Source organism: Macadamia integrifolia, unplaced genomic scaffold (assembly GCF_013358625.1).
Source record: "Macadamia integrifolia cultivar HAES 741 unplaced genomic scaffold, SCU_Mint_v3 scaffold998, whole genome shotgun sequence".
NCBI classification, from domain to species: domain Eukaryota; kingdom Viridiplantae; phylum Streptophyta; class Magnoliopsida; order Proteales; family Proteaceae; genus Macadamia; species Macadamia integrifolia.
In genome coordinates, this window is record NW_024870614.1 from 45,440 (window position 1) to 68,717 (window position 23,278).

General features: G+C 38.4%; 1 pseudogene; it reads left to right on the forward strand.

Moving 5' to 3' along the window:
- The first annotated feature begins 1,235 nt into the window (after nt 1-1,235).
- Nucleotides 1,236-23,278, forward strand: part of LOC122070760 — a 25,383-nt pseudogene continuing 3,340 nt past the window's right edge.

A 23,278-nucleotide genomic window follows, 5' to 3' on the forward strand; every position in this document is an offset into this window, starting at 1 on the left:
GATAGATTTACAAGTAGGGATATATTGGGAGTTAAAATGGTCATTTCCATTTTTATTAACACCTTACTCTAAAAGGGACAGCTGTAGTTAGGGATGTCAAGCGGTCGGGCCAGGCTGGTCTTAGTTGGGCCTAGTAGGGCTTGAGCACTTAAAAACCTTGCACCGTGAACGCCCATTTAAGTAAACGGCCCTAGCTTTGAGGGGGCATGGTATGATTTATAATCGGGTCGGTCGATGTCAGGTTTTAATCGGGCAATCTTTAACGGGCCTTAATTGAGTCTTAAATGGGCTACAGACCTATTTAAGTCTAAACAGACTCTAAATGTGCTTACCCTAAAATTCTTTTCATAAGTGGATTGAAGGCCCACAATTAAATCACCATATAAGTCATTACCAAATTGATTGCATTAGAAAATTGACATTATCCCCGAAGTCTGCATCTTACGTAAGAACTATGACACCAGATTTTCCATTAAAAAACCGACATTACCATATTCCTTAGCAAATATTGATTGAAATTTCTCAATTTCTCAATTTCTCAATTTCTAAGCAAGATTTCCCATGAATAAAATTGTGAACCTTCTACGCGGGTTATAATCATTATATGTGGACATGTGTTTTCTTTCTTTCTTACTTGGAAAAGCAAGTATAATACAAGGGAGGCCCTTGCAAAATAAGAATTTTTATGTAGTATTAAAGGGGGTTGGGCTCGGTTGGACTGCAAAGAGTAGGTTCAAATCGGGCCATAAATGTGTCAGACTTAATCGGGCGCTTGATGGGCTAACTACCTGAATGCCCGTCTATGTTTATTAATCGGGTTGATCCAAGTCAAACCATAAATATATGGGCTCAATCGGGCCTACGGATGCAAGCTCAGAATTGACACCCCTAGTTGTATTGTTTCAAACTTTGTGGGTGCAGCGAGTGTGTAAGAAACCTCCCGGAGGTAGTGTAATTAATATTAAAATAAATAAATAAAATAAAATAAAATAAGGAACCCGACGGTCAGAATCAAAACTTAAAAACCCAAAATCCCGTAAGCATTCACCTCGTCTCAGAAAACCAAAACAAGGAGTGGAACCGTGGAAGCCTTGTCCCTTCTTCTCCGTTTCCTTCCCGGCGGCCGGCGACCGGCGACCGACGACCAAGGGCGATGGCTAGGACATCAATACCCCTGATCCCTTCCTCTTCCTATCTGTTGTTGAAAACCCAATCGAGGGCGATTGCAGCGGCGGGGGGGGGGGGGGGGGGGGGGCGCCATCTCCATTCTTTCTTCTTATCCTTCTACCGTTTGGCCAGCGAATCTACTCTTATCTGGAAGTTTTTTTCTGAGTGAAATAGATGCATCTCTCTCTTTCTTTAAAAAATTCTCCCCATTTTTAAATAAAGCAATCAAGTTCGGGATTAGCAAAGGAAAAAACAGGGACTTCTTTTTTTCCTTGACCGGGAGGAATGGAAGAGAGTCATGATTTGCACTGGAGAAGAGAAAGGAAAATGAATTCACTGTTTGTTATTGTTTGAAAGAGGCTTAGCTTGATCCCGACTATGTGAATTCTGGGTGAATCCTTTCAACTCCAAAATCTTTTTTGAGTTTGTTCTTTGAATTCTTTCTGAATTATGGTCTGGACACTCTAGAGATGAGATGTGCAACAGTTATGAGAGTGATCCGGACTATTTATTTATTTATTTTTTTAATATAATTGTTGAGTTGCTATTTATTTCATGAAATTGTGACGGATTAGACCCCTAGTTGAATTATATTGAATGGATTATAGAAATCGAGTACTCCTTAGATCACGTGGTGTGTTGAAATGATGCCAATTTGCCATAGTAGATCTCAACTAGTACTTGCAGTTCCAATTCATTAAGATGGCAACCACGAAAAGGAACAACACTATTGGGTACCCAAGTGAAAGGACATTAGAGGGGGGAAATTTATGCGTTTGATGCTCATAGTGTGTGAATAACATTGTTTGTTAAGAATAAGGATATGGTATTGGAAGGGCATGCTAGCATACTTTTGAATGTAAATTCAGAAGAATGAGAAATGATTTCAAATCGAAAAGTAAGATTGGATTTAAGTGTTGATTAAAATTTAGTTGCAAACAGTCAGTTTTAGTTCATTTGTAATACTATAATAAACCTGTACTTTTGTTGTTGGATTTTTACAGAGCAACCGTATTAAACATATATCGTATCATTGCTGGATGGCTTTTATTGTGCCTGATTTTTTATAAGTATTGTTGCCGTATAGTCTGTTTAGTTGCTGAATGTATTCGTTCCTAAACTTACCAACAAGATTTGGCGAGCTTGTGGCGAATCATTAAGCTGCACTATTGCAACATGTTGATCACATGTTCAAAACTTAGAAATAGCATCTTCTGCAAAGCAGAGGGTAAGGCTGTGTACATTTGCCCTCCCAAATCTTGCAGTAGCAGAAGCCTCTTACATTGGGTTGCTCTTTAATTGTTTCTCTATAGTTTGTTTAGTTGCTTAATGTATTTGTTCCCGAGGTTATTAATTATGACACGCTATGTGTATGTATATATATATATATATATATTTTTTTTTTTTATATATTATATACACACGGTTGTTTTTATAATTTTAGACCTTCATTTTACTGTAATTTCACTCTCTTGCCTCTGAGAAAGCCTTTCTTGTTCTTTAATTTGAATCGTTTATTCGAATCCAGAGATCTTAGTTGAGCTTCGATTGGAAGGAAATGATGGTCATTGAAGAGGAAAGCGAAAACGATCAAGTAAATAACAGAACTGCTCCAGAGGTTTCCGTTGATGCTACCGAAGAGGCAACTGGTAGGGAAGCAGAAGGCTTTGAAACAGTGAGTGAAGGCGAAGGTGATGGCGAAACCGAAGAACAACCTGCACCTCCTAAATATGACTCTTACGAAGATGCCTTAACTGATGAGCAGTTGTAACAGGTGCCTTTTGAATGATTCTCCTTCTTTAAAGTTTAATCTCTAGTACATTTGATCCTAGATATACAAATTACAGACTTTTCTTTTTTCTGACTGAAAGGGAAATCCTTCTATAATAATTGAAATGATTGTTTTACTGTCACATAATGAATGGCGTGGAGTCCTTGCCACAGATAGTATGCAGGACTGTGTAAATGGATATAAACTGAGGATATAGCGATAGTTGAAATGCATCTTTCCATTAGATAATGGATAAATCCTAGGTTTTAGGTCAAATAATTGTCACCTGTAAATGCTAGGTTTGTATTAGAATTCATGTGTTAGAACCAAAGTGTGGACCTCACAGGAAATGCTATTTAAAATTAACCACTCTAATGCGAAGAATGGGGATGTCATTGTTTGCATATCTTCATGTTTCTAACTGGCTTGTCAGGGATATGGACTGCATTAACTGCCTTGGGATCATTTAGGATCTTTTATTATCGTTGTAATGGCCTGTGAGTACTTGCAAGCACTTTCTTGATTATGATATTTAGAGATGAAGTCCTAACTTTGCTTTAAATTTTCTCACTTGTTTAGCACTCCTGCCCCACAAAGACCGTCTTGTTTGAAAAAAACCCACATTAGAGGTTGTTTAATGCGTTGATTACCCACTAATTCAAACCTCATTTCCAATAATGCCTTCACTGACTTGGCTCACATAATATAAGGAAATGATGTGATACGGGATTTGGTGGATTTGATCTAACATAATGGGAGAATTCAGAGTCCTACCCACAACAGAATCATAGAGGTGCAGTTCCAGCAGACCAAGGTCTGTGATATTCCCCAAACCAGTACTCAGATCAGTACCAAATTAATAATATAACTAGGCTTCCTCAAGTCCTTCAACCTTTCAAAGTATTTCTCCATTCCAATGGTTGGATGTGGAGATATTATAGAGTTACTGAAATAGTAACAAAGGTTTCAGAATTAGAAACTAATCAATATCTACGCGTCAACAAAGCAGTTCATCCCCAAATTACCACCAATTCCTCATCAAAACATATAGATCATTATATCTAACCCCATCCCATTAAATTGATGGTCAGATTTTCACAAAACCAGCAACTCACAGAATAGAAACTAAAACAGAAAAATAGAATTTATAGATGTCTTACTGTCAGAAGGTCTGATGTGGCAGGGCTTCAGGTTGATGGTGGTGCTGGAACAGCCCTTCAAATCCTCAAAATTCCACTCCAGTCTGATGGCTAGATACTTTACTATCAAGACTTAAGAGTAGCAACAGAAAAAAAAGAAAAAAAGAAAAAAAGACCAATCTCAGACTCAAGCAGAACATGTGCCACAGTGAATGATCATATCAACAGTCCTCAAGCAATGATAATCGAAAGCAAACATCTTCTGAGTAATGGTATGCATAGGACTCAATTCAGAACCAGAAAAAGAAAACATGGATGAAGAAGAAAATAGAGGGGAAGAGGGGATCTCACCAACTGGTACGGTCTCTCACCCCAGGATTTTAAAAACAGGAAGCGGTGAAAGCATCGGTCCCTGCCGATTCCGATTCAGATCAGATTGGAATTGGCCAGGATCAGTCCAAGACCCTAGAATCGGCCATTTGATATAAAACCCACCGATTCAAGGGAATCTTGGTGTGAATATTCCAATTCGGAATGGAAGAAATCGGGATTGGGTATGCTGATTCCGATACGAATCGGCTGATTCCTGATCTGATTCATCGATTTTTGAAACCTTGCTCACCCCTCACCACTGTCTCTCACAACAACCAGGCTCAAGCCAAGTTCTTTTTATTTGTTCTTCAAATCGTGGGTTGTAGGATGCAACCCCTCTTTTTATTAATAATAGTAACTAGGGATGCTCCTTGTGTGGAGAAGGAAGCCCCCAACAAGTACAATCTCAAAATAGAAACTAATCCTAATCTAAGATCTAACTTCTAGAAACATAACAAAATAGAAACTACTTCTACAATGGCAACTAAGAAATAGAGACTACATAAAGTAGTAGGTGGACTTTATAAGTGAGTCCTACCTGATTACAATAGATTGAAATCTAAGATAAAATATAAACTAATATGTAGTAATAACTTACTCCTAACATTTATCAATTAAAATAGTAACAAATAAGATGATCTTCTAAATGTCTCCTCATGCAAGGCATGAACAGATTTAGTGGTGGGCTGGGCCTAAACTTGGCCCACGACATTGGACCAAAAGATGGGCCTAAGGTCTAGCTGACTGGCTGTTTGGGTTGGGCTCAATGGGCTAGCTGGACCTTTCTTCTCTTCTTAGTAGATCTATTAAGATCATAAATAACTGTGTAGATGATTAAATGAGGAGCATGATGGGAAACCTAAAATAGCTTCATATTTTTGTGGGATGGAGGGAGTATTGTGGAGTGTAAACTTTCACTGTGGTTTCATCAGATGTATTTCTGGAGCTTTCTTAAAATCAGTTAATCTAGGTAATTGATAGTCTTCTGTTTTCTTTTTGAGCAGAGAGCTTTATCTCAAGCCAATGATGTGAAGGCTGAAGGCAATCAACATTTTGGGTCTGGGCAGTATGAAGATGCATTGTCAAAGTATGAACTTGCATTACAACTGGCTGCTGAGATACCTTCAGCCATAGAGTTACGTTCTATGAGTCATGCAAACCGTGCTGTTTGTTTCTCAAAAATGGTATGCCTTTCTTAACATGTTTACACAAAATAAGAGAACTCTTATCTTGGAGCTTTCTGCTTCTTTCCATTTCTTTGAAATGAACTTTCAGATGAGTTGATGTAAATTGATAGAATCCTTCATGGCAGTGTGCTAATTTATAAAATGTAGTAGTTGAATTAATGATGTAAAAGTCGCTTTACAAGCGACGAGCCAAAAATCAGGTCTACAATTTATGGGAAGAAAGCTGTATATGCAGTCTTGAGTTGCTTTGGACTGCCATACCAATGATTTTTCAGATACCATTTTTTATTTAATAGGTTTTTAAGATTTAGAATGGAGGTAATTACTATCTTTAGCTAGGCCAGTTTCAATTGTGCACTATAGACTAATAAAAATCTTTTCTTTCTTTCACGAAGAAATTCTACTACTGCTACTAAGTACTAACAACAATAACAATAATAACATTAATGACAATAACAACAATGAAAAAAATAACAACAAAACAACAAAAACAATAACAACAACAACAACAACAACAACAATAACAACAGCAATGAATAAAGGAAGAACAAGAATTCCTTGTCTGGTGGCCCTGTTTGAGCCACATTGAAGGCTGATATGGTAAATGGAGCACCCTTGGATTGTTAATCTTAGCAATAAGGCCAATTATCAGCCATCAAATCAGTGGAAGGTGGATATGGCAATCACACGATGTGATGTTTTTGGTTGAAACTTAATGAAGGATGACATGAACATGTCCACAAAAATTGAGTGCCAACTAAGCTGCAATCTGGCAGATATTAGGTCCTAGTAGTGCAAATGATGAAACCTAATGTAGACTAATCCTGAACCAGAAAATCCCAGCAAGAGTCAAGTACAAATAGGATCGTAGAACAAAGAATATAGGATATGGAACTAGTGGAACAAAATATAAAACTAGATCTGGGACTGCAAGAAATTAAAAAGGAAAAGAATTGATAGAACAGGGCATGAATCCACTCTTCTACTAAGGAATCTTCCTTAGGCTTTGCTTGGAATCCACCAAGTACACATGAGAACCCCCCAAGCAACTATTGTATCCACGATATCAAAATTACAGAAAAACTGAAATATATTACTTCTCAAATCGATGGGGAAGCCATTGGCCCTTGCATGTATTTATAGAGCTTGCTAACCCATGGTAAAATAGTGTAGGGTCTGTTTACAGACAGCTTAATCCAGAGGAAAATAATAAAACAACTGCAACTTATTTTACTTAAGTACCACTACTAGGAGTTTGAGATTAAGCTGGAAATCTAACATCTCACCTAATTCAGCTAAGCTAATCTAAAAAAGGGGAAAAGATTGCTACCTGGTGCGGCCCTTGTACGAGAGTAGGGGCCAATGAGGAGGCACACATGGGCATCAACAGGGCACAGGGGTGGGAGTGTCACTTTGCCACCCTCTGTGTCTGGGTATAGGGGCTGTGACCAGGGAGTGTTCATTTCCCCTCTAAAAAAATAGTAACAAAATTTAAAAGAAAACAAACTCTAAGATCCCAACTTAATTAACTTTAATCTCAAATTTGTAATTCTTACCTATGTTTTAGACCCATTAAAGTGGCCCATTATAGTGAAAACCCCTTGACCAAAGGACCAACACATATGCAATCCAATCCAATGGTTGTTTCATAGGCCCACTTTTCTGATTTATTTGCATCAAATCTATTGTGTCTACGAAATGAGAGTCACTATACACATACCACAATTTGACACAGTTTGGAATTAAGAAGGCCATATACAGAGCTGTTTCCAATTTATCATGACAAGCAGGCTTTGATGTAAGGTAGTTCACTAAGTAAACATCCCCAGTTAATAACAAACTCCTAGCCAAATAACACTCACACTCAAATCTCAGATCTGGGAAAAAGAAACTGAAAAGAGAGAGAAAATCAGGAACTCACTAGTCACAACTCAAAAGGACCTCAAACCTGGTTTGAGTATGACTTCTGATGTCTCCAAATAGTCATCAAATAATGTCTGTAATCAGATCAAAAGGCAATCAGAAACAACCAGCAGCAAACCTGGGCAGAAATACAGTTTCGCAGGCACTATGGGAGAAAAACGGTAGTTGATTGGAGGGCCCTCAGATGGCCCTGGAAACCTGGTCGGGTGTCTTCCTTGGTGTCCTCAACAAACCCCTAAAAGGGCTTCGAAAGCTGGCTTTTAGATTGGGAGTTCTTGAGGAAGTCGAAAACCCTGACAGTTGCTGGTATCGATATCCTCTCTTGGCTTTTCTTCAAAGCTTCAATGTGAGATGGTCTTCAAGGCTCCAGGTATGCTGTAATAGTCTCTCAAACACTCACAGAAGTAGAATAAAGAGAAATAAAAACAAGATGGGAGATGTGGGTGGGATGGACTTTCTCAGTCCTGGGTGTCTCACCCACAACTATATCAGCTATTGAAGCATCCTCTCTCTGGAATCAGAGCAACAATGGCTGTAAATTTCAGTAATTCTTAAGTGTTAAATGTTACAACAATACCTCTTTGAATAGTAGAGGTTAGGAACCCAGATAATCAAAAGAAACCCAAAAGGAAACTGAGAATTGTGGAATATGGACTTGTGCCTTAATGTGCACAGTCCTCTATTTATAGCAAAATAGGTAGTCCTTACAGTAGTTTAAGTAGTAGTCTTTACAGTAATCTAAGTAGTCCCTAAGGTCTTAAGGGTCTGTTTGAATGTAACCCCTAAAACCCATTATTACAATAATGCATTATTCGACACTCTCCCTTAAGTTGGTGCATGGATATCACACATACCCAACTTGGATAAAATAAATCCCTTTGTGGGAACATCTGCTAACTGATCTTCACTTCGCACAAAGGAATATAGATAAGTCCTTACTCACTTTTCCTTGATGTGCCTATCGATTTCGACATGCTTGGTACCCAGTGGTAACAAGCTTTGTAAGCCGTGAACTTAAGGCCGTGTAGGGGGCCTTTGGGTGCCGCTAAACGCCCGTGCCTTCGGAAGCCGTCCATAACAGTCCGCCCTCTAGCCCCCTCCTCCTTGAGTTCTTTAAGGCCATGTAGATTGGTCTCAATGAGTCGCCACTCATCCTTAAATTGACCAAGTCTTTCTTCCCCTTCTCTTCCTTCCCTGCCTTGCTTTCTTTAGAGCTCTCAATACGTTTGGTTCAATCCAAGCCGGGGTCATGCTGAACAGGGTTGTGTGCAATGCTGGTGGCTGACTTATTATCGTAATATAGTAACATCGACACCTAGATGGACACACCTAAGTCATGAAAGAGACTCTGCAACCAAAGTAACTCACAAATCCCATGTGCCATAGCTCGAAACTCAGCCTCTGTACTTGATCTAGCCACAACTGACTACTTCTTACTGCGTCACATAACCGAGTTACCACCAACGAATGTATAGTAGCCAGTAGTAGAGCGGCGATCATTTAGAGAACCTGCCCAATCAGCATAGTGTATGCCTCAATCCTCATGTGATCTGTAGGAGAATAAAATGCCGTTTCCTGCTGCAGTCTTCAAGTACCTAAGGATTCGGTTCACAACATCCATATGTGAGGAATAGGGATCATGCATGTACTGACTCACCAAAAGTACTGCATGAGCTATGTCTGGTCTTGTGTGGGATACATATATGAGTCTTCCAACCGGCCTTTGATATCGACTTTTATCAAGCGGTTCACCTTCTTGCTTCTGAGATGAGAGTTAGCCTCAATAGGAGTATCCAGGGGTAACATACCAGTCTCTGAGAGGAGGTCCAAGGTATACGTTCTCTAAGAGAGAATAATACCCTTGGTTGAATGTACCACCTTAACACCAAGAAAGTATTTCAACCCTTCTAGGCCCTTGATCTGAAACTCCCTACCAAGATAGGCTTTGAGTAAAGCCAACTGGTATCATGGCCTTGTGAAAGTGACCAAACCATGCCCTAGGAGATTGCTTTAATATATTCAGATCTCTCTTTTCAATCTACATACCTTGCCTTGTGTTTTTTGGACTAGAGTATCTTGGTGGAATGTCCAATTGTCCATATGTACTTCTTCAGTCAACTCTCCGTGAAGAAAGGCATTTTTTACATCTAGTTGTTATAAGTTGTAACTCCCATCCTCGGTTCACTGCACAGGAGATTATAAGTCAAACAATATTTATTTTTTCCAAAGGGGCAAAAGTCTCCTGGTAGTCAATTCCATAAGTCTGAGTAAAGCCATTTGCCACCACTCTTGCCTTGTATCTATCCACACTCTCATTTAACATTATGTTTGACCGTGAACACCCATTTGTAGCCGACTGGTTGCTTTTGTAGGGGAAGAACAACCAGATCCCATGTGTTATTCTTGTGAAGAGCTCTCATCTCCTCATTCATTGCCTCTTTCCACTTAGGTCCTGCATTTGCCTCCTACCTGGTCTTAGGAATAGGAACAGAGGACAAGGAAGATACAAATGCATGATATGATGGGGAAAGAGCATTGTTTGACACCAAGTTGGAAATTGGATGCTGGGTACAAGTCCTATTATCTTTTCTATGAGCGATAGGGACATCAAAAGACTGATCAAAAGTAAGAGGAAAGGTTATACCTAGGAGAGAAGACTCAGGATCAGGAAGCGATGAAGTAGCAATGGGTAGTATGAGTGGTAGTTTCAGTCCTTTTTGTGCAAGAGTGGAATACCTGTTTCACTGGATCATCTTATGTTTTCTGCTGGATCTGTTTCTTCCCCCGAATGGGAGCCTCTTGCTCCCCCCTGAACGGTAACCGCTGGGTCAATGGGAGCCTCTGAGTCCGTAGTCTTGTTTTCATGCATGGGATCCTTCTAGAAGGCATCAACTGAAGACTAAAATACTGCAGGAAATAAGGATAGAATAGCTGGTTCAATGGCCCTACTGTAGAGGCCAGGACTTGACAAAATTGGGCCAGTTTTGGGCTGGCTCAATCAGCATAAAGCTGGGCTGATGCTGGCAGCTTTCTTCCTTCTTCTATAATTTAATCCAGCATGTGTATCTACATCAGGCCCAGTAAGGGACCTTTATGAATGGATGGAGAGCTAGAGTGTGGAACCCACTTATACATCGAACTCTCTGCATTAGGAATTGGAGGCTGGATCCCGTTACTAGAGAGACTGGTTAATTTGGAGGTAATTTTCTGCGATCCAGATGCTGTGAGGTTATGGAGGTACAGAACTTTCTCGGTTGTCTTTTTAATGGAGTCCAAGGACACCTAATAGTTTAAGTTAGGAAGTGGTCAATAAAAGGTCTCAGAACCTGTGAAGGGATCAGAATCGGCATAGAAATCTAAAACAAGAATTGATATCTCGTCCATGAGTTTGGTAGTATGCCAGATCAGATCTGCACAATCATCCTTCAGTGGGAAGTAGAATTCGGCAACCGTCGACTTCTTCTGCTGTTGGGCTCTGATTCCAAAATAATGAAGTAATAATCCAACAACTATGATTACTATCCCACTCACAACGGGACTTATGAACACGACCAGCAAGCTATCAACACTTAGAACTACCAATACAGGGTTTAGAATAGCCCCAAAATCATCCCAATTAGTTGTAATCGTAGTACATCAAGCCCCCAAAACAAGATGAAGACCCAACGGTCGGATCCCAAATTATTAGCACAATACCAAAATTAGAACTAGTACTCAGATTCAGTAACATTATTCTATCTCAGCATTCAAAGATTAAAGCAACATGAGACTTGAAATGTAAACAGTATTCCATGAGTAGTCCACCATATATGGAACACAAACCAATCCAATGGCTCCATATCTCAGGTCAACAGTTGATGAGATTAGCAACTAATAACCAGGTTTAGAAGCTAGAAGTATCTAACAAACCACAAGATAGAAATCCACCAAAATCCAGTCGAATCCTCCTATTATGGTCTTGATCAAATCTCCAAATTGACAACCTGATTTGAAGGTTAGATGTTTCTGGAATGATAGACAAACACAGAACAGGAAAATATCAGTAACCAAGGTACTGCAGGTCTGATCAGATTCTGCAACCACAGTTCAACCTCAGAATCAACAGTGGGATGGTGATGAAGACTAGCAATACAGCCAGGCAGTAACAACGACTATAGTGAAATAACTTGAAAGAAACTTACCTGAAACCTTAGGCAAGATTGGAACAAACAAGGTAGAAGAAAACAAGGATAACTAGGGTTTGTCTCCCATTCACCAACCAGCTTCTCACTAATGGTCCAGCTTCACACCCGAATCAGTACTGTATCTCACAGCTCCTGTTTCACACAGGTTGCCGCAGCAACAAAACTTTTCAACAGCAAAATCATGGCTTCCATTCAACCCTTCTTTTTGAATAATAAAGTAGTCTCCATTACAGAAATAAAAACATTCTAGAATAGAAACTATATGTGGTTATAACCAAGGTTTAAAGTATCAGTATCGGTTGACGTATCGGTCGGCCAAAATTAAGATACGTATCGGAGGGTATCGTCTCGCATTGGAGATACATTAAGAATTGCTAAAGATATACACATACATGGATAGAAAACACTTTTTTATACACTTCTGCATTAAAAAAAAAGTTAAAAAAGCTATATATCATATATTATGCATAAACACTAAATTGAGAGTATTGCACTAAGAATCCAAGGTTTCTAGTTGTCTCATAAATTTAAAATCCTTGTTCCCAACCTTGATTTCCACTTTAACTAGAGAGAAAAATGACTGACAGCAACTTTGGAACAAAACCCCCTAAAAAAATTGTGTTTTTTTGACAAATGAACCATCCTGGTCATTATATGACTGTAGCACACCGTATCGGTACATATTGTGCTATATCGGTATGTATCGATTGATACGCACCGATATATACCGAAACGTATATTTTACCTCGATTTTTTTTATTTTCCATAGAGTATCGGTATCGGTGTGTATCGGTGGTGTATCGGTGCGTATTGGTATGTATCATACGATACGTATCGATACAAAAGGATTTTTAAATTTTCATGTAGCGTATCATTAGTATCGTATCAGTAAGGGTCGATATCGTTACGTATCGACCGATACAGTACGATATGTACCGATACTTTAAACCGTGGTTATAACAACATCGACTAAAACTAGAAGTCAAATAATAATGATAACTTCCTATGCAAGACATATAGTAAAGGGCCTTAATGGACCCAGAACTGGCTGATAAATTGGGCCTAAAACTTAAAATATAAATGACTTAAACTGCTGGGCTTGAAGGCTGGCTCTATAGGGCTTTTAAATTGGCTGCTGCTGGCTGTCTCTTCCTCCTATGAGTGTACCACAGTTTGAACTTTGGATCTACATCACTTTTGTTCACCTCTTTATGTAATAGTGCTGGTGCATATGATCTAACATCACTATAGAAGTTAGGATTCTACCCACAAAATCGGAGGGCTCACAAAACTAGCAGGTTGAACATCAAAATTAATCCCAATTTACAAGTCCAATCAGCCCTGAACTAATTGTAGTAATAGGTCTCCCTAGGGTCTTCAATACCCCAAAAGTTGATCTCAATCCAATGGTAGGATGGAGAGATACCACTACTAAAATATTAACTAAGTTTCAGAATTAGTAACCTAGCTTAACTTCACATCACAGTGACTCATCACCAAATTAGAAAAATATCATCCACTCAATAAAAGGGAATAACATATATCAAGCCCAAGATAATCCAATGGACAAAAGCTTTAAATCAACCAAGGGCATACCCAATGCACGAGGCTTCCTAATGTAAGATCAAATCACAAGTGATCTAATCCCAGGTAGGATCTTTAGTAAATTTAAGGAGTAAACTTGAATCAACAAATGAAAGCAACAAAACAAGAACTTTTTCCAGATCTTGAGAAAGGAAGGGCAGTATCGGTATTTTGCAAATATCTCAAAATCAAGCCATCAGATTGAATCGATCTCCAAACTAGGGTTCTTGAATGCTTGGTCACAATTTGAGTTCAATCCGATGGTTGAATTGCTTATTTTGGAAAAACGTGTGACATCCAATCTTCAAGAAGACTTGAAGAAATTCAAGGAAAACTTGAAGAACAATACTTGTTGGATGAAGAAGATGATGGAAGAATAAATAATAAAAGGAGGATTGAAATGGGATGGTGGGATGGCTATCTCAGCCTGGGTCTCTCATCCACAGCTATCTCAGCTATTGAAAAATTCTTTCTTAGAATCAAGGTTCGAAATCTCGTTTCGTTTCGGTGGGTTCAGAAACTAAAGTTTCGTTTCGTTTCGGCAAAATTTCGGCCTAAATGGTGTATTTTTTTTTGTTTGTTTCGGTGGTCAAACGGTCATATTTTGACCTGAAACCTGGTGGGTAACTTATTTTAAGGTTAATAAACATGCTTAGAACTTAAAAATACAAAAATATTTGGACATGACATTGTTTTAGAGTTGCACATTTGTTTGGTAGCAACCGTCAAACTGTTCTAAAAATTTTACCCGGTTTTGGAGAAAGAACTTTACCTTTCCTAAGCTTTGAATGTGTAGATCTTGTAGGAATCCAATGAAAGTAAAAATGTGTGATGATGTGGCTAATTAGAGGCTTGTTGGAGACTTGGAGTGTTTTTCCTTCAAAATATGTAAATGGAACTGAAACCACCGAGACAGGCTAGACAGAGTCGAAATTTTGACCAAAATACCAAAATTTCAACTGAGATATGGTATTTATAACACATAAAATGTACTGAGATGACCGAGATACTGAAACAATATCGAAATTTTGGCCGAAATACCAAAATTTTGTACAAATGTTATTTTGGGCCTTATTTTGTTTCCGAAAAAAAAAAACACTGAAATTCCAAAATTTCGGCTAGATTTTGAACCATACTTAGAATTTTGGGAGCACAAAGTTGCAATTTCATTAATGAATTCTTGTTCCATGTTATAGCCCCTAACAAACTTATATAGAAGACTCAAAACTGAATCAACGTTAAAATGGAAAGGCCTAACCCAATCTTTAAGTAATCGGGAAACCTAAACTGACTAGAAAACTGAAATTATAAAGAAAATAGTCTTAAAACAGGACTCTAACTAACCTAATAAATTAAATCTCGTTTTTTCACTTTCTACCCATATTTTAGGCCCATTAAAATGTTTATTGCAAAGAAAACCCATGGGATCAAAGGCCCAACACATATATAACTCAACCTAAGACTTATTTCCAATAAAATAAGTCCATTAAATGACTTATCTGTATCAATTCTCCACCACTTAAAAACTCAACCTCGAGTTTTGAACTTGAGAGTGACCACCTTGGTGTGACAAAGGTTAAGCTGTAGTCCATAGAAAAACTCGGGAAACTCTTTGAAGACATGAATGTAGTCTTGAGTGTGAGGAGAAAAATCTTCAAAGTACTTCAATGGGATGTTGAACTCCACATACGCAACCTCAACATCGTCGGATGTGTCTATAGGGTCATCTTCTAGTACATCTTCAACCTTCTCAAACTTAAACTTGAGCTCCTTAAGTTCTTTGGCCTTATCGTTCACAGTCTCCTCAATGGTTTCTTCAACCACTACTTCAATCTCGAACCCCATAGGATCTTCCTCTTGGTTGTTCACACTCGTCACAGTTGTTGTAGGGCCAATCTCCTTGGGCTCGACCTCATTGTCCACCATTACGACCATGTCGCTTTTGACTTCTTCCTCACGTATTCTACTAATTGGAACATCAAGTACTAACTTTTTCTTGACATTAGGAATGGCCGGAATTTCTTCCACACTAACCTCAACTTCATATTCTAGTGCTTTGGTTGGAGGTGTCTTCTTTTGTTGCTCCATTGCATATTTTTGCATAAGAGCGGCCGAGTGGTCTACCAATTGTTCCAGAGTCTTGTCACCTATGGGTGTCTTATGGATACCTGTAAATGTATTCTGATGGGAATCTTACAGAGGGAAGAACCTTCGTTGGATATATACTGGGAGGTATTGGGTCATTAACTCGTACTTCATCTCTTCCCAAGTCTTAGGCTCATGTTCTCGAACTCGGAGTTGCTTTTCATGGACTCTCCAAAATTCTCCAGCACAACCAATCAACCGGGAGCAAAAAAATCGAAGAACAACAAAGAAAATAAACTAAAAACATGACTCTAACTAAACTAATGAATTAAATCGCATTTTCCTACTTTCTACCCATATTTTAGGCCCTATTAAAGTGGCTTATTACAAAGAAAACCAATGGGATCAAAGGCCCAACACTTATATAACCCAACCCTAGGCTTATTTCCAATAAAATAAGTCCATTAAGTGACTTCTTTGCATCACTTCCGCCACTGCAGGCTCCGGGTAGGTCATAATGTATGCAGCCTTATCCCTGCTTTGTGTAGAGGCTGTTTTTTTACTTGAACCCACGACCACTTGGTTGCAATGGATCAACCTTAACGTTGCATCGAGCCTTCCCTCAAGAGCTTCAAATCAACAGCACTATAAATAGTAGTCAAGCCAGATTTAGTAGCTATTAAGATTAACATCCTGCTTAGTAGCTCACCTTCAGATGTGGATCGGTTATAGGACCCACGTGATGGGGATAACCCTCCAAATATCTCACCCAACGGATAGTTAGGTTGGAACTTATAAGGACAGAAATTAGAAAGTAGTCTCCTAAAAATAAAGGCTTACTGCTACTGTCGATCTATTCAATAAATGGAGCACAAATCTGGTTGATGGAAGGCCTTTGAGAGTATGTCAAATCGTCAGAGAAGCATAACGATCAGATGATCAAATCAATAGGTATGAAGGAAGGAAGCTACAGCAAGAAAAACTCCAACCCCTACAACCGTAGGGTACTAAATGAGAATGGATCCTCCAAACAAGCTTTCCTTGATGTGACACTCCACTTCAAGAACACACTGTATAGCAACACAATCTTCAGGAATAGGCCATGATATATCTTCAACACCTTGCTGGAATTTGAGAGAATGTAGAAGAAGAAGGGATATGACTCGGGCCTCTCACTTATGGCCTAGTCAGTCTATCATCACCAATCGGTAGGTCTCTCACCGTCAGTCTCTGAAATCACACAAAGGCAGCAAGCCAATTTTTTTTTCAATCTCAAATCATGGGGAGTCTGTAGGATGCCCCACTTTTATTGATAAACAGCACGTTGCATGGGAAAGGAGATTTTCTTATTAGAAACAAAAAACAAAATAGAATCTAATTAAAAAAATAGAAACAATTTCTAAATTAGTAACTACAAGATAGAAAAAATATATATATCAAAATAGAAACTAAATAAAATAAGGGCAACCCAGTGCACGAGGCTCCCGCTTCTGCAGGGTCTGGGAGGGGCAAATGTAAAGTAGAAACTAAATAAAGCTTCTAAAAAGTCCCCCACACATGGACTGTTTAACATGTAGTGGGCCTCACTCTGGCCCACGAGTGGAGCAATAGCTGGGCCTAAAGGCTGGCTGGTTCATTCTTCTCTTCCACCTTTGATCTACATCAAGTGCTACCTCTTTCTGCGTACAATCATTACGAATTCTTCTGTTCCACCATTTGGACTACTGGTCTTGATTAGATACTAACGGTGGACCATCTAGTCAGTTGGGGATGGGATAAGCAAGACAAATTTGTGATGTCTAACCAGTTCGTGGATTCTGTTGAGAATTTATTTATCCAGCATACTTATGCTTGTGAGCTTGGGGAAGAGGTTCACAGGGAAACCAATCTGAAGAATATCACTAGAAATTGATATAAAAAACTGGGCGCCTGCAAGTATCCTTCAACAGGGAAGGGAAAATAAGACCAGAAAACAAGGAGATGGAAGAAGAAAAATTTGAAATAAAAGACCATTGTTTTGGTGCCAGTTCTTGCACCTAACTGGCACCAAAACAATTCACTCAAATCATTCTTCAAAACATTGCCCAATGAATAGGGTTACAAACTTATTTATAAGGAAACCAAATTATAATTAAAGTCTAAAACTGAAATAGAAATAAATCTACTAATTACTCCCTAAGGTCTAATCTAACACAAAATAGAAAACAATAAAACTCAAATTTGTAATTCCCCATTTGTCTAATAATTACCTAAAAAACATATCTTCCCAAATAAAATAACTCAATCTTTCCTAAGTTAAATAAATCCTAAAAGACCCTACTAAACCCAAAAATCCAGCCGGACCTGGTTCATCTAGGTCGAGATTGCTAGAAGGCTTAACCTGGTTCAACATTGATTCTGCATCAAACCTTTTAACTGTCCTTTTGTGCATTTGATGTTATTATTTTTTAGATACTCTTTGGATTTTGTAAGCATTATTCAGGGATAATATGATGAAACAATCAGGAATGCACAAAAGCATTGGAGCTAAATCCTTCATACATGAAAGCTTTTCTTAGAAGGGAGAGGGGCACGAAAGGCTTGAGCACTTTGAAGAGGCTATTGCAGGTAGTTTGGAACTTCAATGATTTAGCTAAGTTAAAATTCACTGCACTGTTCAAGATGCATAATTTTAACCAGAAAAAGGAAAAGACACTACTTTTCCTCTAATTACGGTATCCCCACTGCATGATGTAGTGTGTTGCATATGTAGAGTGACTTTCATCTCTTGAAATATATTTTTTTCTTTGATCACTAGAAAGCTCTATGTTGATAGAAAAAATTGTATGGGAAAATATACTATGTAAAAGAAAAAAGGGAAGAGGAGAGTATTGCCCATAAAAAAAAAAATTAAAGATGTACAAATTTACATTTAACGCTTTTGAATATCCTGGAACTAGTTTTCATGAATGCACTACTTGAATTATTGAATGTTTTAAAATTCTTCAAGAATGTCTTCCTTTCAAAGTAGAACTTGACAACACCCATGCATTGTATAACGCCCCGGCCCCACTAACCTTGGCACAATATTGTCCTCTTTAGCCCATGGGCCTAAAGGTTTCAAAACGCGTTGTGCCATGTTAAGGAGGCTAGAGGTTATCAACTAGCCGAGCAACCTCCCCTAGGCAATGTGGAACTAAAGTATGCACACATTCATCAATCTCCCAAACCCCCTAGTACTTTCTGTATTCTTGATGGGGACACTTCACCGATCAGGCGGGTCCGTTACACTTGCCATATTCTTAAGTGTCACATTTTCCCTCCTTTGGGCATAGTGTCCCCGTTGTGACCCTACACATTTTTGGGGTCTACTCTGATACTATCTATGCCAAGTTTAATAGGGCTGGGGTGTTACATATGGTATCAGAGCTGACCTCGACAACTTGTGGGGTCACAGAGGGGACGCTGTGCCCAGAGGGAGGGAGAATGTGATACCTAAGGATGCAACAAACGTACCAAACCCTCCTAGTAGATCTGTGAGGTGTCTCCACCGAGAATACGGCAAGTACCAGGGGGTTTGGGAGATCAATGAGGGTGTACAAACTTTAGTTTTACATCGCCTAGGGGGGAGGTTGTTGGGGTAGTTGATAGCCTATAGCTTTCTTAACATGACACACGTGTTTTAAAGCTTTGAGGCCCATTGGCCAAAGAGGACAATAATTTGCCAAGGTTAATGTGGCCGGGGCATTACACATTATTATGATAAGTTGAAGTTAATCTTGGAAAAGCTTTTATATACTGAAATTATCCAAAACCATGTTTTCAAGTTGTATAAACCTGCAATTGCACAATCGTTTTAAGTTCTTTTTTCAAAGGGTTATTTTCATGTGGTTAAAGCATTTAATGTAGAACTGAATTGAAAGTGATGCGGATCTGGGGTTCTAAAACCCTATTTGGATTACTTATGGGCCCACGAGAATAATAGATAACTCAATTTAATGGTTGAGTGGCAATCTTGTAAATTCTCAGCACAATTAGAACCCTTTGAAGGATTAAAGGAATCTGGTGTAAAACAGTAACTTAAAATCGAAGAAGAGGGCTTATTTGTGAATTAACTGAAGTGGAAATGAAACAAATGTAATTTATGGACATGAGGGGCTTTATGACAAATAACAAAAGTTATGCCTTTATCAAGAATTAAGAAGAAGAGGCTTCTTCTTCAACCTCATGATATGATAGAAGAGGTGGAAGAACTTGCTTTGAACTAAGATAGATAACTCACCTCTGGGATCTTCAATCGGGCTGAAACTCATGGAAGGGTTCGATAACTCCAAGATCGACAACCTCCAATCGATGTGTGTTCCATACAGTGATACAGGAATCACAAGATGAAGAACTTTTGCAACTCAAATCTGGTGCAATAACAGAATCAGGTTTTGAAATTCTGGTTAGAAACTTCCAATGGAGTCACTTCTACCACATGATTGTCCTCTCACAATCTGCAATTGATCCGAAGAGTAACAGTAGAGATCAATGACAAAAGCTAGGGCTGGAAGTACATCCTTTGGCTCTAATAGACTAATACCACTTGATGGAGAGCCTGTAGAGAAAGGGAAGAAATCCCTGAGCGAACTCAGAGTTGTAGGGGAGAAGATAAGAATAGCACTAAGAGGGGGGGAAAGGGTTCACACGTCTTGCACCATACCCGGCACTAAAACCTTCAATTCAATTCATCGTTCAAAATCTGGCTAATTACTTGGGTTACATGTCTTTATATAATAAAATGAAATTAAAACTTGCCTAATTAAAATGTAAAATTGAAATTAGAAACTTCTAATTAGTGCCTAAATTCTAACTAATGAAAGTACAAACAAAATGAACTCAAATTGGTAACTCCCTAATGGACTAACAACTATCCAAAATAAAAGATTACATATCTCCTTAAATAAAATAACTCATTATTTCCTAAATAAAGTAAATCGTAAAATATCCTACTGATCCCAAAATCAGATCAGATTCGGTTCATCTTGGTTGAGATTTCCCAAAGGGTCAACCTGGTTCAGCCTCAAATCTACATCACCTAGAACAGAGTATTCCCTGGTAAAGAAAAATAAACAACATAAAATTCAGAAACGAAATAGAAAGGAGAAGAATATAAGAGAGGGAAAAGAACAGAAGAAGATCAGGGAAGGAGTGGGAGTTTCACACAACTCAGGGCAGCCATTGGTTTCACCCAGAGCTCTGCATTCAATTCGAAACTCAAATCTGTCTTTCTCCATCGGAAAACTAACTAGCATAATAATAGAAACCCAAAAAAAATGGAAACAAAATATTCTAGGAAACCAGAACTAATCATGTGCCCAACCTTCTGAAACAAATGGAATCGAATAAACTAAATATTGTCCTATTTCCAAGTCTAAAGAGAAATAAACAAAGAAATCAACTTCAAAGTAGCCCTAAATCCAATGCTCAGCTGCATCAGAAAGACTCGAAACAGTTCCAAAATACAATATCTTATATCAGGGGAAAATCCAGATTCAAGGTAACCTAGTACTGAGGTTAAAACAGAGACTCGAAAGGAATATGTAACTGAGGTCAACTGAGGGAATGAGGTTGGGTAACAATCACTGATGTCTGAATCTATTTATGAGTCCAAATCGGTAACTAGGAATAAGGTTATAAACTTTAGGACAGAATAAGGTTAAGACAGAAACAGAATAGGTCGAATATTAGAAATCAGAAATTGAATCCATATAGTAGGGTTCTAACGAGTATTAAATTAGTACCACAAAAACAATACACAAGCAACACCTAAAATCCTTCCCACTGATTTAAAAAACAGGGCTAAAACAGCGCTTAAAACTGAGAGAAGATCGAATATGGGAGAAGATAAAAACAGAAGATCTACAGGTCACTCTGAAATTGGGATACTCTGAAATTGGGATCGAATTTCCTTCTAGGTGGGAGGAAAACTAACCAGAAAATGGGAGCTTTGTTGCTGGATTGGGCTTGGGGTGATTGGACTGGGGAGCAAGTTAACACAAAAAAACTCAGGAAAAACAGAATTAGTAACAAGAATTTTCTGAGAATTATGTTACCTATCAGTGAGTGGGATTAATAATAGAAGATCCCCAAGTAATGTAGATCAGTAGTAGTATAAGAACAAGAACAAAGACGATCCACCTGGGCTTGTCACTGTAATTTGTCGATTGGATCATACACCAAGAATAGCAGCAACAACAACCATTATATTATCAAAATCATGGGAAGAAAGGTGCAAAATAGAAAGAGAGCTAACCACCAATTAGGAAGGTTTGAAAATAGAAAGTTCCCAATCGGTAGTGGCTTTGGTTACAAGAAAGAATTTAATTGTAAAAATACATAAAGCTAACAACTTAAATTGACCCACAGCTAGACTATAACTTAAACTGAACCCTTGGTTCAACCAACTGAACCAAAACAAAATAAAACAAAGTAATAAACAGCAACTCATAACAGAAATCGTGGGCTAGCCTATCCCTCAAATCATGGACTTATGTAGCCTCCTCTTATGTGAGTAGGTCTTCAATATTGCATCAGCATGTGGGAGTAATGATATTTACTTTTATGTTCCCCCCCCCCCCCCGGCCTTTTTTGGTCACTGTAGACATGAAAAAAAAAATCTTGGAATTGGATCCTTCAAATGATCAAGCTAGAAGAGCCATATGGCGCTTGGAGCCTTTGGCAGCAGAGAAGCGAGAAAAAAAATGAAGGAAGAGATGATTGGTAATTTCTGAGTAGGGTTTTTGTCGTGCATTTTTTGCTGCGTTATTGATATTCATAATTCTTTTTCTCTTGGTGGGTATTCTCTTAATATTGTCTTTCTTTTTTAAAAAATTATTGTCTTTGTTTATTTTTTTAATAAGTTAGTCTTTAGTAATTTTTTTTTAGTTGGTGGGAAATGAGGAAAACAATATTTTCCGCTCTTGTTAACTTCTTTTTGAATAATTATTTTGCAAAGATTTAGTTTATATGACAGAACATTTTATTTATTTATTTCTGGTTCCATGTATTGTGACAATATTTTTGAACGAAGTAAAAAGATTTGTTTAGAGCATTAGTGGATATGAACTGCACTCCCATGATTGAGGGATCCTATCCTTGGTTTATTATTTGAAGGCATTTCAAATATATTTTGGTCACATGCAAATTGCAATATCTAGCATATCAGAAGTCATATTTGATCTTTCTTAAGTGGTTAAGAAAGAATGAAACAGACAAGACACCAGGCCCAGATGAGATCCTAATAGAAGTGTGGAAAATCTTGGGAATATGTGGCGTTACTTGGTTGACCAAGCTGTTTAACAAGATTATAAACACAAGGAAGATGCTAGATGATTGGAGGAGAAGCATTGTTGTTCCAGTATACAAACATAAGGGAGATGTTCAAAGCTGCAATAATTATAGAAGCATAAAACTAATGAGTCATACTATGAAACTATGGGAGAAAGTTATTGAAGCCTGCCTAAGAAAAGAAACTAAGACTTCGGAAAACCAATCTGGATTTATGTTAGTTAGATCCACAATAGAGGCTATCTACCTATTGAGGAGGATCATGGAAAGTTATAGAGCCCACTAGAAGGATCTCCACATGATATTTATTGACCTAGGAAGCATATGACAGAGTCCCTAAAGATTTAATCCAGCATATCCTAGTAAAGAGGGAGGTGCCCTTGCCTCTTGGAACCTTCAGATAGACATCTTGCCCCTTCCCTAGCCCTTCTCCCCTTGCTTGGTTCCTTGGGTTAGCTCTTCCTGCCCTTCGATAGCTGCTACACTTGCTTGGTTATTTTCCCTTTTTGTTTCAGCCGATTTGGCTGTGGATCTTCTTGGTTTTTTTTTTTTTTT